Source organism: Notolepis coatsorum, assembly GCF_963971535.1.
Source record: "Notolepis coatsorum genome assembly, chromosome: 8".
Taxonomy (NCBI): domain Eukaryota; kingdom Metazoa; phylum Chordata; class Actinopteri; order Aulopiformes; family Paralepididae; genus Notolepis; species Notolepis coatsorum.
In genome coordinates, this window is record NC_140172.1 from 47,103,690 (window position 1) to 47,115,836 (window position 12,147).

Consider the following 12,147-nt stretch of genomic DNA (forward strand, 5'->3'; position numbering starts at 1 on the left):
GTTAACCGCAATTTGTCTGCTGCTGAAGTATCACAGCCCAGGGTGCTCTCTCTCTTGTCTGCTGCCATTCGAGATGATTCTCAGTGTTTGTGATCCCAGACCTCTCAGATGTCTTGCTATATACATAATGGAATCAAAATCGACCAGACCAAAAAAAAAAAAAAAAACCTGTCTTGTGTGTATTCTATAACAACACCTGCGTCACCATCTGTAACATAGGCCGACACACCGTCTAGCAACCGGGTTGCCCTGAGACAAACCCTCTCCTGTCAGTCCCCTAGTCATTGACATGACAGCCGTCACACTATGAATTATACATACTGGCTGGTTACCATGGCAGTGAACTTTGGCCTGGAGTCTGGAGGTGTGGCTGGGTCTGCTAAGGATGGTATGACCACCGCAGTGTCTCAATTGAAATATCCCCACTAGAGGAACATGGCTTTGAATGTCTTGTCAATTCAATGTGTAAGTGTGCACACTGGGAAAACAATGTGAATGATTAAGGAAGGAGTTGATATGATATCTTACTACTAGGGCATCGCTAGTAGTAGTAGGGTACTATAGTAATAGTAGTAGTAATATTAGTAGTGGTGGTAGTAGTAGCAGTGGTATTAGTAGTAGTGGCAGTAGGAGTAGTCATCATCATTGTTGGTGCTGCAAGATGCGTTAAGATGAATAACGAGTGCCAAAGAGTTGCTTTACACAGTTTGCATACCTTGAAGAAGAAGAACAAAGTGGTGCGTAACTTATTAGCTGGTAGTAGAAGTTCACATTATTGGTGCTGTGCCAGAATCCATGCTCCCTCTTTGTTTTGCTTTCCCCAGTGTCTATAGTACTGACCCACGCTGAACTGTGGTACCCATGACGATTTTAGCTGTCACTCTAGGGTAGGTACCAAACTATCCATGCTGCAGTTTGATACTGCAGACCGTTGATTGGTCAATGGAAATCATCACAAATCACATCACAAAACCCCTGGTTAGGATTCTCTGCTTCCTCAGCTGCCAGTGGGCATGTATACTAGTGTAGTGAGAAAGTGCTTTCTGGTCAGCCATCTTGCCAAATAGTGAACAATGTAAATATATCACCTAAACAAAACACTTACACAATCTTGTTTATAACTGAATTCGCAAGGCGGTTAGGTGGTCGAGCGGAGATTGCGTTCGTCACCAGCCCCGGAGCTGTGAGCTTGGTTCGCCTGTTCGAATCCAGCTCACAGCTCCGGGGTTGTCACCAGCTTGGCTGGCCGTCTGCACTGATACAATTGGCTGTATCAGAGGGTGGGAGAAGCTGGCGGGGTGGGTCCGGGTCGTTGTAAACAGCGACTCCTACAGTTCGGTCGGGGCGCCTGCTAAGCGCGGATTGGACGTGAGGGGGATAGTGTGGTCCTCCCACACGCTACGCCCTCTCAATGAGAATCCGCGCTGCCAGGTGAAAAGAAGCGGTGATTGGCTGGACGTGTGTCGGAGGAAGCACGTGGTAGCCTCCACTCTCCCAAATGATCTGACTGTGGGGGGTAAAGCGCAGCGACCAGGAAGGGACTGGGAATTGGCATACGACTAACATTGGGATGGGAGAAAATCGGAGGAAAATGGAGGGGGAAAAAGACCAAAAAAAAAAAAAAAAAAAAAAAAACTGAATTCGCATAGATCACTAGATGTATCAACTCAAGTTTCAATTGAGCATTTCTTGCTGTATGACAGTGTGGCCAGCTGGGCAATAGTGAATGTTAAATACTTAACTTGCAAACATGGCAGCACAATCTTGACGTAACTAAGAGATTTTCTCGGGGGAAATCAAATAAATGTATGCATAGGTATATCAACTACAATACGAGGTTCTTGCAGGTATTTCTATTTTGGTGCCAGAGCTGATCACAAGAGTCTCAGCAACTGACGTCTGCTTTACTCCTCCTGCATTTCCCAACTCCATTCACCGAAGCATTGTTTATACCCGGCACTGGTAAATAGTTGGGTCATCTGTGGCACTTCCGTGACCGTGGAGAGTGAAGGTCCGTTTCTCAATGGATTTGTCATCTAGGAGGGTTAATAAACAAATTTAGCCGGGGTGTATTTTTTTAAAGGCAGGGAACATTTGTGAGAGACCAAAATCCAAAATGGCTGCGGTGGAAATTAACTTTTTAATGGTTTGACCTACAATGATGCACAATACATGGTTTCAGAGCTTACTTTGGTCAAGGAATACATATTTGGTCTTTATATAATGATTCGACCTATTGTTGACCTTCAAATGCAAGATGGCTGAGCTCCAAAAGAGATTTTTTTCAAAATCGTCACAGAGCCTTCATATTAGGCTCTAATGAAAGCTCTGCTCATGATGAGTTGAGTTATGGACAGAGGGGATAGGTGGGTATCTTCCACCATACTCCATCCATCTGTGAAAGTCGGAGACATGAGCACCCCCGTTTGCTTCAGCAGGGTGGGTTATTGGCCCCAGATGAGAGGAGAGAGAGAGTAGGGTAAAACTGCAGTGCCGCAGCCCCATACATAGGAGGGGCCTGTACTGTGCGTTGGGGGCCTGTACTGTGCGGTGCACTACTGCGCATGCAAGACACAAAGTAACATATAATATAGGACACTAGAAACAAAGTAACATACAGAACATAAAGTAACATACGGAAAATAGGACCTAATGTCCAAAATACTTTTGTCTTAAACTGAATATCAATTGGATTAGGAGTAACCAAATAAAGCATTCAATGCAACCAATTGTCTATAGACTAGAATTTTTATCTTAAACTTAATATCAATTGGATTACCAGCCCTGACTGTTACTCTAAGCTTAACCTCTTCTGGATGAGGGCCTAAACTTAACCCTTAGACAGTGGTGCAGTCGTAATATGGGCCAAGGCCAAACGCCACGTGCACGCGCATACATGTTCCCTCGGTTGCGCACAGAAAAGATGATTATTATGCATAACAATGTTTTAAATGTAATTGTGGTTAGGGTTAGGGTTATGACAGAAATAATAATAACAATAATGACAGTCCAGTAATTAAGTCAAAATGAATGTAGATTAAAAGACATAAAAATAATAAATACAATACATGTGCTCTTGCTCGCTCTTCCTTGCTCTTTCCTTCCCCTTCCCCTTCCCTCCCCCCCCCACCCCCCCCCTCAGGACCCCCACTTGGACTATACATCCACTATTTCATTTAACATCAGAAAATTATGCTTCCCTTTATCTTCTCCACCACAGCTACCCAGACTGCTATGCTGGCTTCATTAACACCTAAAATTCGCGCAAACCTAGAATTTCTAACAGGAAACAAGCTTCCTGTGTTGCAACGGGCAGTTGTATCGTTATGTTTTACGTATAGCAGGATGTGTGGGGGACTGAAAGTAACACCTCTGTGTCTCCTTGCATCTTTACGAAGATATATAGAATAGAAAAACGTAGGCAATTTCAACAGAAGTGCATTGTAGACATTTTCTAAGCAAAAATTTAGATTTTCCGATCACAATATGTAATATTTGTAATTTGAAGTAATATAATAGAAGTAATAAATACATAAACAGTTATTTAACAATATGTAAAGGAGTAGTTACATTTATTTTACATTACATTTACATTTATACTGTCTTTGGCCCTTTGAGGGCAACCAAAATGCTGACGTGGCCCTCTGTGAAAATGAGTTTGACACCCCTGTTTAAAGAGACATTCTAAAATGATACCTCCCTGTTCATTTGGACCCGGTCTACACCTTTGCCTAGATGGAAATTCTTCTCACCTGAGGACAGCGGTGTGCTTTTCCTTATCTATCACTGTACCCACCATAAAAAAGGTACTTTACCCCTTAACCACTGGACAAGTCCATCCATATGTGGCTGTGTCACATAATCAAACTGTTAATATCTTCTATTAAAACATTACGAATACCATCAAATTGTTAATCTATTCTATTTTTTACATAGATCAGTTGAGAGCTCTTGTCAACTCTCCACATGCATAACGGTTGAGTGAATTTAATCGAATAATTCTTACCCCAATCAGTAACTACACTGTGGGATTATGGACATGGTTGTTTGACCGTTGAGCATATTGTCCCCTAGTTAATATTCAGGACATCTTTAAATCCAAGTGTTTTGATGTTTGGGGAATATTTGATTCTTCTAAAATAAGACGTACGATTATTATGAGTCACCGAAAGCCACTGCGTAAAAAACATCAGAATATCACATCAAGTACTGTATCGATCTGCTGGTATAAATGGGCTAACAAGGACTGCTGGTATAAATGGGCTAACAAGGACTGCTGGTATAAATGGGCTAACAAGGACTGCTAATAGACTGTTCCAGCCAAAACACAGAAGCATCAGCTTCCATTCATCTTCGTAGTGTTAAGAGTGACCTGTGTGTCTCTCTCTCTCTGTGTGTGTGTGTGTCTCTCTCTCTCTCTCTCTCTCTCTATGTGTGTGTCTCTGTTAGAGCCATATGAAATCCGCGTTCACGGAATCGCGGACGGAATCGCGGAATTAACCAATAAAAATGGAATCAACTGCAAAACGTGGAATATTGCAGAATTTGGCCTAATCTGGACTGAAATTTCGTTTTTGGGTGGAACGTTTGGTGCACACGCGACCGGGGAGGCGGGGACTCTACAGCGTGTTACACACAACACAGCCGCGGTGCTCAAGCGTCTGGCTGCTTCAGTGTTAACATCGTCAATAAGCTAAACAATTCCACAATAAGCCCTCAATTCAGAGCAGAACAGTATCCTAATGACTTTTATGCCTCCGGTGATATGGTGTTTTGCTAATTCTGTCAACGTTCCGTGGACTGGACCCGCAAAAATAGCTATAACGTTAGGACGTTTAGCTTCTAGCTAAATCTAGTGCACCCATCAATTTGTTTAATGCAAACGATTGTCATTATACACTGCCCTTTATAAACTAAATACACGTAAATAGCTATGTAACGTTATAGGACTATCTATGGAAATGATAGCTTCTAGAAGTTCTAGCTAAATCTGGTGCACCCATCCATTTGTTTAATGCAAACTATTGTCATTATACACTGCCCTTTATAATCTAAATAAACTTAAATAGCTATGAAACGTTACAGTACATAGGACTATAGATGGAAATGATAGCTTCTTGCTAAATCTAGTGCACCCATCCATTTGTTTAATGCAAACGATTGCCATTATACACTGTCCTTTATAAACTAAATAAACTAAACTAAAGGTGCCTAAATTATGCATTACTATATTTCATCACAATATAATAGATATAGCTAGGTTACTGACATTGTCATTGTGATAATGTCAGTAGTAGCTAGCTGTATCTATTGTTTACACTTGAAATATGTATTTTTATTTTGTCACAATATTAATTGAAAAATATTGTGTAAAATTGAACTGTATTTCTGAGTTGCAGCACTTAAAAACTGTTATGGTTTGTAACCGACCCCAATGGCACAACACAAGACAGGTATGATGGTTTGCCAAGAAACAGATATTTATTGAGAACAGGGAAAAAGGGCACTGTCCCTTTAAGGGAGAAAACACAAAACACTGGAATAACACAAGAGGGGAAGGTAAAGTGCCTTTAAGAGGCGGGCAGGAAAAGGGAACACTAAGGGAAGGTTAATGAAACGCTAGGGGAAACATTAAAGGAACGCTAGGGGAAGGTTAAAGGAACAGAGGAACTAGAGACTAGGAGATGTCGGGACAAGGAGAGCTAGGGAACAGGAGAACTGGGGACTAGGAGAACTAGGGACAAGGAACTAGGTGGAACTAGAAGGGGAGGACTTGGGACCAGGAACTAGGTGGAACTAGAAAGGGGAGGACTAGGGACAGAGGGGACTGAGACCCGCGGAGGCGGGCTGGGGACAGGGAGGACTGGGAGGACTGGTGGGAAAACATCTGGGCCGCTCTGCAGAACAGAGGAGAGGGTTAATATTCAAAGGGAACAAACAGAGCAGATGCAGAACAGTCCAAATAAACAAAGTAACAAAGTAATAATATCTTCGTGTGACAAACACACAGGGGGAGATGTAATGTCCAAAAGTACTATCTAAGTGAGAACAAAAAAAGGAGGCATTACGCTGGGTGAGTGACATCACAATCAAAACTCACCCAAGCGTATGCGGAATGGTACAGGAACGCAGCGGGACGGGGGCAAGAGGCATTATGCTGGGTGAGTGACATCACAATCAAAACTCACCCAGGCGTATGCGTAATGGTACAGGGACAGCAGCGGGACGAGGGCAAGAGGCATTACGCTGGGTGAGTGACATCACAATCAAAACTCACCCAGGCGTATGCGTAATGGTACAGGAAACGCAGCGGGACGGGGGCAAGAGGCATTACGCTGGGTGAGTGACATCACAATCAAACTCACCCAGGCGTATGCGTAATGGTGCAGGAACAGCAGCGGCGGCGAGGGTGTCGCCACCGGGTAGCTGGCTGTCCGAGCCGAGGAACAGAGTGCTGGAACAGCGGCGGTGGCGAGGGTGTCGTCCACCGGGTAGCCGCTGCCGGAGCCGAGGAACAGGGTGCTGGAACAGCGGCGGTGGCGAGGGTGTCGTCCACCGGGTAGCCGCTGTCGGAGCCGAGGAACAGGGTGCTGGAACAGCGGCGGTGGCGAGGGTGTCGTCCACCGGGTAGCCGCTGTCGGAGCCGAGGAACAGGGTGCTGGAACAGCGGCGGTGGCGAGGGTGTCGTCCACCGGGTAGCCGCTGTCGGAGCCGAGGAACAGGGTGCTGGAACAGCGGCGGTGGCGAGGGTGTCGTCCACCGGGTAGCCGCTGTCGGAGCCGAGGAACAGAGTGGCGCGCCACACCTTGGTGTGCACGTCGGAACCGAGAGACGCCTCGGGGTGCGTCTGCGAGGAGGAGTGTGCCAAGCACGAGGATCCTTGGAAGATGAGCGTTGCGCGCTGGAGACTGGAGAGCGTGCCAAGCCCTTGAAGATGCGCGTTGCGCGCTGGTGACTGGAGAGCGTGCCAAGCACGAGGATCCTTGGAAGATGCGCGTTGCGCGCTGGAGACTGGAGAGCGTGCCAAGCCCTTGCAGATGCGCGTTGCGCGCTGGTGACTGGAGAGCGTGCCAAGCCCGAAGGTCTAGGAGATGCGCGTCTGCGCGCTGGTCGGGAGAGCGTGCCAAGCTCGAAGGTCTAGGAGATGCGCGTCTGCGCACTGGTCGGGAGAGCGTGCCAAGCTCGAAGGTCTAGGAGATGCGCGTCTGCGCGCTGGTCGGGAGAGCGTGCCAAGCTCGAAGGTCTAGGAGATGCGCGTCTGCGCGCTGGTCGGGAGAGCGTGCCAAGCTCGAACGTCTAGGAGATGCGCGTCTGCGCGCTGGTCGGGAGAGCGTGCCAAGCTCGAAGGTCTAGGAGATGCGCGTCTGCGCGCTGGTCGGGAGAGCGTGCCAAGCTCGAAGGTCTAGGAGATGCGCGTCTGCGCGCTGGTCGGGAGAGCGTGCCAAGCTCGAAGGTCTAGGAGATGCGTCAGGACGAACAGCTGCACGGGGGTCTGCAGTGGAACGCTGGGGTGCCTCCCGTGGAAGTACAGGGAGCGCAGACCAGTCTCCCCCACAGGCAACGGCGACAGCTGGCGAAGGCTGGAGCAAACATCTCGACGCCGGAGAATGGAACAGCATAGGCAGACAGAGGATCTCCCGAAAGAGTCTAGATGTTTAGAGAATATGACTCGGCAAGTATACAACACGACCCCACGCCGAAAACGAGGGGAAGAGCCCTGGTATTTAAAGCCCACAGGGGAACTAATTAGCCTGCCACCACAGGTGCGAGAGGTAATTGATAATAGTCCAGGTGTGGCCACTGAGAGTAAACGAGAGTAAAGAACGAGAGGGTGGGGGCTAGAGAGAGTCAGTGAGAAGGGAATTCCTAACAGTAGGCTTAAAGAAAACAGAGAAAGTTGGTGAGCAGCGGGCAAAACCTCACAGTACCCCCCCCTCAACAGGAGCCACCCGGCGACCCAAAACAAATACAGACAGAGTGGCAGGGGGCAAAACAAGAGGTACTGGCCAAGCCAGCAGGGGAAGCCACCACAAGAGTGGGGCTAGCAAAAGAAACAGGGTCGCCGAGGGGTAACTAGGGGAACTGGTCTAGAGGAACTGGGTCTAGAGAACTAGTCTAGAGGAACTGGTCTAGAGAACTGGTCTAGAGAACTGGTCTAGAGAACTGGGCTAGAGAACTGGTCTAGAGAACTGGGCTAGAGAACTGGTCTAGAGAACTGGTCTAGAGAACTGGTCTAGAGGAACTGGGTCTAGAGAACTGGTCCAGAGCAACTGGTCTAGAGGAACTGAGGGGCAAGCAGGGTAGCTAAGGGGTAACCATGGTAGCACCGGGAAAGGGCTAGCAGAGGGAAGGTTAGCTGCCAGGGCACTGATAGCTACAGGGCCTATGCTAGCTGTACTGCTACATCAACATAGAGGCTGCGCAAGCTGCCGGAGCCAGGCTAGCAGAGGGAAAGGGTAGCTGCCAGGGCACTGATAGCTACAGGGCCTATGCTAGCTGTACTGCTACATCAACATAGAGGCTGCGCTAGCTGCCGAGCCAGGCTAGCAGGGGGAAAGGGTAGCTGCCAAGGCACTGATAGCTACAGGGCCTATGCTAGCTGTACTGTTACACTAACACAGAGGCTGCGCTAGCTGCCGGAGCTAGGCTGGCAGACAGGGCTGGACCAGCATGAGAGAACAAGCTAGCTGGAAGGACAGTCCTAGCTGTGTGAGAGAAACTGAACATGCTAGCTGAAGGGGCAGTCCTAGCAGTGGGAATACTGACCTTGCTAGCTGAAGGGCAGTCCTAGCAGTGGGGATAAACTGACCATGCTAGCTGAAGGGGCAGTCCTAGCAGTGGGAGAGAAACTACACAAAAGGTGGAGGCCATGCAGAGGGACCGGGTTAGCTGCTTGGGCCTGGCTAGCTACAGGGCCTATGCCAGCTGCAAGGCTGCATTAACATAGAGGCTGTGCTAACAGCCGGGGCCAAGCTAGCAGACTGGGACCATGCAGAGGGAACTGGGTTAGCCGCCAGGGCATGGCTAGCTACAGGGCCCATGCCAGCAGCAAGGGCTGCATAAACATAGAGGCTGTGCTAGCAGCCGGGGCTAAGCTAGCAGACAGGGGCTCTGCTGAGGGACTGGGTTAGCTGCCAGGGCATGGCTAGCTACAGGGGGGTCAAACAGGGCTAAACGGGAAGCAAACAGGGGAGCTAACCGGGGAGACCAACAAGCTAAACAGGGGAGCTAACAAGCTAACAAGGGAGCTGAACAGGGCTAACAAGGAAGCTAAACTGGGCTAACAGGGAAGCTAGAGGGAACAAGAAAAGAAAAAGGCAAACTCAACATACACCGTCTGTGCTGGCTGGGGTCGTCGATTTGGTGGGGTCGTACTGTTATGGTTTGTAACCGACCCCAAGCGCACAACACAAGACAGGTATGATGGTTTGCCAAGAAACAGATATTTATTGAGAACAGGGAAAAAGGGCACTGTCCCTTTAAGGGAGAAAACACAAAACACTGGAATAACACAAGAGGGGAAGGTAAAGTGCCTTTAAGAGGCGGGCAGGAAAAGGGAACACTAAGGGAAGGTTAATGAAACGCTAGGGGAAACATTAAAGGAACGCTAGGGGAAGGTTAAAGGAACAGAGGAACTAGAGACTAGGAGATGTCGGGACAAGGAGAGCTAGGGAACAGGAGAACTGGGGACTAGGAGAACTAGGGACAAGGAACTAGGTGGAACTAGAAGGGGAGGACTTGGGACCAGGAACTAGGTGGAACTAGAAAGGGGAGGACTAGGGACAGAGGGGACTGAGACCCGCGGAGGCGGGCTGGGGACAGGGAGGACTGGGAGGACTGGTGGGAAAACATCTGGGCCGCTCTGCAGAACAGAGGAGAGGGTTAATATTCAAAGGGAACAAACAGAGCAGATGCAGAACAGTCCAAATAAACAAAGTAACAAAGTAATAATATCTTCGTGTGACAAACACACAGGGGGAGATGTAATGTCCAAAAGTACTATCTAAGTGAGAACAAAAAAAGGAGGCATTACGCTGGGTGAGTGACATCACAATCAAAACTCACCCAAGCGTATGCGGAATGGTACAGGAACGCAGCGGGACGGGGGCAAGAGGCATTACGCTGGGTGAGTGACATCACAATCAAAACTCACCCAGGCGTATGCGTAATGGTACAGGGACAGCAGCGGGACGAGGGCAAGAGGCATTACGCTGGGTGAGTGACATCACAATCAAAACTCACCCAGGCGTATGCGTAATGGTACAGGAAACGCAGCGGGACGGGGGCAAGAGGCATTACGCTGGGTGAGTGACATCACAATCAAACTCACCCAGGCGTATGCGTAATGGTGCAGGAACAGCAGCGGCGGCGAGGGTGTCGCCACCGGGTAGCTGGCTGTCCGAGCCGAGGAACAGAGTGCTGGAACAGCGGCGGTGGCGAGGGTGTCGTCCACCGGGTAGCCGCTGTCGGAGCCGAGGAACAGGGTGCTGGAACAGCGGTGGTGGCGAGGGTGTCGTCCACCGGGTAGCCGCTGTCGGAGCCGAGGAACAGGGTGCTGGAACAGCGGCGGTGGCGAGGGTGTCGTCCACCGGGTAGCCGCTGTCGGAGCCGAGGAACAGGGTGCTGGAACAGCGGCGGTGGCGAGGGTGTCGTCCACCGGGTAGCCGCTGTCGGAGCCGAGGAACAGGGTGCTGGAACAGCGGCGGTGGCGAGGGTGTCGTCCACCGGGTAGCCGCTGTCGGAGCCGAGGAACAGAGTGGCGCGCCACACCTTGGTGTGCACGTCGGAACCGAGAGACGCCTCGGGGTGCGTCTGCGAGGAGGAGTGTGCCAAGCACGAGGATCCTTGGAAGATGAGCGTTGCGCGCTGGAGACTGGAGAGCGTGCCAAGCCCTTGAAGATGCGCGTTGCGCGCTGGTGACTGGAGAGCGTGCCAAGCACGAGGATCCTTGGAAGATGCGCGTTGCGCGCTGGAGACTGGAGAGCGTGCCAAGCCCTTGCAGATGCGCGTTGCGCGCTGGTGACTGGAGAGCGTGCCAAGCCCGAAGGTCTAGGAGATGCGCGTCTGCGCGCTGGTCGGGAGAGCGTGCCAAGCTCGAAGGTCTAGGAGATGCGCGTCTGCGCGCTGGTCGGGAGAGCGTGCCAAGCTCGAAGGTCTAGGAGATGCGCGTCTGCGTGCTGGTCGGGAGAGCGTGCCAAGCTCGAAGGTCTAGGAGATGCGCGTCTGCGCGCTGGTCGGGAGAGCGTGCCAAGCTCGAAGGTCTAGGAGATGCGCGTCTGCGCGCTGGTCGGGAGAGCGTGCCAAGCTCGAAGGTCTAGGAGATGCGCGTCTGCGCGCTGGTCGGGAGAGCGTGCCAAGCTCGAAGGTCTAGGAGATGCGTCAGGACGAACAGCTGCGCGGGGGTCTGCAGTGGAACGCTGGGGTGCCTCCCGTGGAAGTACAGGGAGCGCAGACCAGTCTCCCCCACAGGCAACGGCGACAGCTGGCGAAGGCTGGAGCAAACATCTCGACGCCGGAGAATGGAACAGCATAGGCAGACAGAGGATCTCCCGAAAGAGTCTAGATGTTTAGAGAATATGACTCGGCAAGTATACAACACGACCCCACGCCGAAAACGAGGGGAAGAGCCCTGGTATTTAAAGCCCACAGGGGAACTAATTAGCCTGCCACCACAGGTGCGAGACGTAATTGATAATAGTCCAGGTGTGGCCACTGAGAGTAAACGAGAGTAAAGAACGAGAGGGTGGGGGCTAGAGAGAGTCAGTGAGAAGGGAATTCCTAACAGTAGGCTTAAAGAAAACAGAGAAAGTTGGTGAGCAGCGGGCAAAACCTCACAAAAACATTAAATGGACTGTTATATCTTATTCAATTGTGGACATTTATTCATTCCCACTTATTAGACACTATTTCTGATGGTAAAATGAGCATAAAAGGCAAAATACAGAATTCTGAAATATTAAAACGGAAAAAATTGAATTTGGGAAAAAATAAAATGGAATTTGGAAAATAATAAAACGGATTTCATATGGCTCTAGTCTCTGTGTGTGTGTGTGTCTCTCTCTGGCTCTCTCTCTGTGTGTCTCTCTCTGTGTGTGTCTCTCTCTCTGTGTGTCTCTCTCTTTCTCTCAGTGTGTCTCTCTCTCTCTC